Below are 4,178 nucleotides of genomic sequence, written 5' to 3' on the forward strand. Positions count from 1 at the left end.
TGTGTGTGTGTGTGTGTGTGTGTGTGTGTGTGTGTGTGTGTGTGTGTGTGTGTGTGTGTGTGTGTCCGTGTGCATTCTTTGATATTGTTATGTTACAGTCTTAGAAATTAAGTTCAATTCAATTCAATTTTATTTATGTATTGCCAAATTACGACAACTGTCACCACAAGGCAAGATTGTATCTCTTTGTATCTTTTCATATGGCAAATCTATTCTAATCCAGTGTAATAATGTTGTGTTGCACTTACAGGATATGGAGGCTAAGATGTGGGCCAAATCTAACAGCCTAAACATTTTGTTAGCTAAAGGATTTCAACCTGCATACAACCATCTGAACCAAAACATTACAGTTCTCTGTACAGACCAAAATGACTACACTGACATTTACACAATATCCACAGATGTGAGGAGCTCAGTATAAAGGCTCATGGGTGTATTTTCCGTTTTAATATGAAAGACATGGTCGTAAGTAAATCTGACTGCTAAACAAGAAAGAACAAAACAAGCTGTTGTTTCTGCTGTGCTTTAAAGGTTACAAACCCCCATAGAGGAACCAATTTTCCATTAAATTCAGCTTTTTCTCTTTCAGTTCTCTTCAAACACCACCACCAGTGATTCACTCAGCTGAATATAAAACTAAACACAACCACTTATTCAGTAACCAGAACACATTTATGCAGAGTGTGTTATTCTTACACAAGTGCAGGTAGAGAGCTACTCGACCCTTTACAGGGCAAGGTTGTTTTTAGCTTGGGTATGGTGTTTGTGTGTGTGTGCCAGGGTCAGTAGAAGGCGCCTGTAGAGAAAGGGTGAGAGAGTTGGATAGGTGTGGCCAACTTCCCTCACATAACAATGAAGCAGAGTAGTTGCTACAGCAATGTGGAGGGACCCAGACTCTCCAAATGGCCTTTTAGTTGCCAGCTTAGCTGCCCTCTCACTTATGCGTTCTCTTGCAGTTAATGGCAGAGTTCAGAGCAATATGACTAACCAATGAAATCACAGGACAATAACAGGCAGCTTGACACACGTGCTCGTTAATGATTCCTGTCATGAAAAAAAAGACAGAATCTAAGTTCAACAACCTAATGGAAAATTTGTGGAACCTTCTTAAATTATCAGGAAGTTTTCACCTGTAAAGGAACCAAACACAGGCTCACTGAGGGAGAAAGACTGTGTTATTATCTATTAGAGAGCACCACAGGTCATAGTATTAAGAGGTGAACACAGATGAAGTGAAAAAGCACATACATCATATACTGATATTAATTATTTCAATTTTACTGTTGGATTTATTAAGAAAAAACTGAATCAACGTACATATATAGGTCAAAATGTATATACCATATGTATGTATATATATATATATATATATATATATATATAATGTTCTTCCTCTACACCCCCCCCCCAATTTTTTGCACATGTCGAGGAGCGTGTCAGGTTACATTTCACTGTGTGTTATACTTGTATAACTATGCATGTGACAAATAAAGAACCTTGAACCTTGAAATTGTAAACAAGCTTCTGACAGGGTGCAATCTTCTTAGCTTGCTCTTTATTGGATAGACAGACAGGAAAGTGAGGAAGCAAAGGGTGCAGGTTGGACTCAAACCCAGGCCTCTACTTCATGCAGCATGTACTTGCCTGCTCGCCCACTGAGCTAAGCTGGCACCTTCCAGTCTAAAATCGGTTGATATAATCACATGCATTGATTCTCCACAGTGTCACAAAGACATTTATTTGAATAATCTAATGTATACTATTTATTTTTTTCAATGACTTATCTGCACTTCAGGTTGACAGTGATCAGTAAAAATGTTTTTTCATGCTTCATGATTATATTACACACATAATGTGTAAATGTTATTTCCATTCTGTGACCTTCTCTATTGTTTAGATTGGCAGTAATCAGTGAAAATATTTCTTCAACAAGAACCAGCACTAGCAAACCTGGTCAGTTCTTGCAAAGCCTTTCCCTGTTTGTTGCCTAGCAACATGATCATCAGAAATTCTGAGGCTCTTAATATTTTCAGAGGCACTTATTTTGAACCCAATTTCAACCCAATGAATGAAGACAGAGCCTGCATTTCTATGGCTGGAGGTATGTAACAAGTGCATCTAATCTCATATTTTTTTTAAAAATGTAAAAAAAGCCAAAAGCCCTCATCTTCTCCTCCTCATGCGTGCCGTCACAATCATCCCACAAAGCAGAAGTTTCATGTTAATTCTAATAAATTTTCTCATTCTTTCAAGCGCTTTAAGTGCTCAGAGTAGAAAAGCGTTACATAAGAAGCAGTCCATTTACCATTTGATTGATGTTATGTATACAATAAGCCAAGATTGCCCTCAATGAAATCTTGCATCAGTGTAGCAACATGATTGATCCATATGTTTTCCATTTTTACTCCTGATTGGTTCCTTTGGTGCAGGGGTGGGACAACCACCAGCTTTGCCCTTACCCCTGACTGTACTAACATTTATATAGTACATCACTAGTTTTACCATCCACTCAAAGCACTTTAGGAGGAAGCTGTTTTGCTTGAGTTCTGTGCCCCCTACTGGGCCTCGTGCACATTTGCTGAAGGTTTCCTGCAATTATCTGCTGCAATCCTCTTTGTTGCTCGTGCCTTTGAAAACATAGTCTCTGAAAACTTGTAAACTTTGGTATATAGAGTAGTTTGTTAGTAATATTTTTAGATCTTGATTGATTTTCAAAACGTAATGATCATGAAACTGACCTCAGCCCATTGTTGGTCAGTGGTGCTAGCTCACAGCTATGACATTAGTAACCCCATACACCAACACTTTTATGAAACATGAGCTATCTTAGTTTTATATACACTGCACACACATATAATATTATATATTTCTGGTTTATATTATATTATATTATACTTGACATTGTTGAAATTAGTTACTTGTGTATCTTATTTCCTCTACACTCCACGTCTCTGTGTCATCCAGCACAGAGTGCAGACATCATTTTCATATTAATGATCATGAAACTGATCTTAGCCCATTGTTAGTCAGTGGTGAACATTTCACTCATTAAGCTCATAATGTTGGAAACCTGCAGTCAACTAAGACTGAAGAAGTCACCTGATGATGATGAAACGCTATGTCCAGATGAAGAGAATGAACTTTCTGTGATACTTTTGTTTGTAGTGTGCACATGTCATAGGGTGCTGTGTATTAGTTGGAGGGACCAAAAATGCAGGATATCTTAGACAAAGGTAAATTCAAAATGCAGCTTTATTAGCTAGCACTGGGAAGCTTAGCAAAAACTCAAGGCAGAGTTACCTGAAGCTGACTGACTGAGAGACTGACACAGACACTGACAGACTGGAGCCCACACGACATGAAGAGTTATGATGATAATCTGATGAACAACAGAGGGAAACGGAGGACTCTAAAACACATGAGGTAAGTAGGGAGCTGGAACACAGCTGCGGAAACCATGGGCACAGGTAATTAAGAAAGACTAACCACAGGGGAAACTGAACATAACACACACAGGACAAGAGAGTATCAAATAAAACCAGGAAGCTTACATTGAGACTGAGACATACAGACCTCCCAAGGTGAAAATAAACAAAGTAATTTATCTTAAATGTGGTATATTTTTTTTGACTTATGAGTTGCCTTTTTACTTCGTCTTATGGTTAAATATTATTAATTCAAAGTAACCATTAATCAAACTGTTGGTTCTATTTCTGTGTTATTAGAATATTTTGTTAGTATTTTTGTTCCCCCTATTTGACACTTTTATGTCATGTCAGGATGGTCAGCAATGTGATTATTTGAATAAGTTTATAAAACCATTCTAAATATAGCAGAAATAGACTTGATGAAATTTTATATATATCTTAGTTTATAAGAGGGTAGTACATACAAAAAGATGGACAGCTGTAGCGGTTGTATCTGATGTGTTTAACATGAAACAGGAAATGTTAATCTGGTTAGAATGAATCCCGGTGGGGGTGTCACCTGTTAATCACCTGTGTTAATCTGGTTGGACTGTCACACTGACAGTGTAGCACGAGCGGATTAAAGTGTGTGCTGTAGTTGTAGTGCTGACTATCCTCACATCATGTCAGAGTATGCATGCAGAATAATTATAGCAAAAACATTAACCGAACACTTTAACATTGTTGAAATTGCATACAGTGGCTTGCAAA

This window comes from Pundamilia nyererei, unplaced genomic scaffold (genome assembly GCF_000239375.1).
Source record: "Pundamilia nyererei isolate P.nyererei 1_Seehausen unplaced genomic scaffold, PunNye1.0 scaffold00197, whole genome shotgun sequence".
Classification (NCBI taxonomy): Eukaryota; Metazoa; Chordata; class Actinopteri; order Cichliformes; family Cichlidae; genus Pundamilia; species Pundamilia nyererei.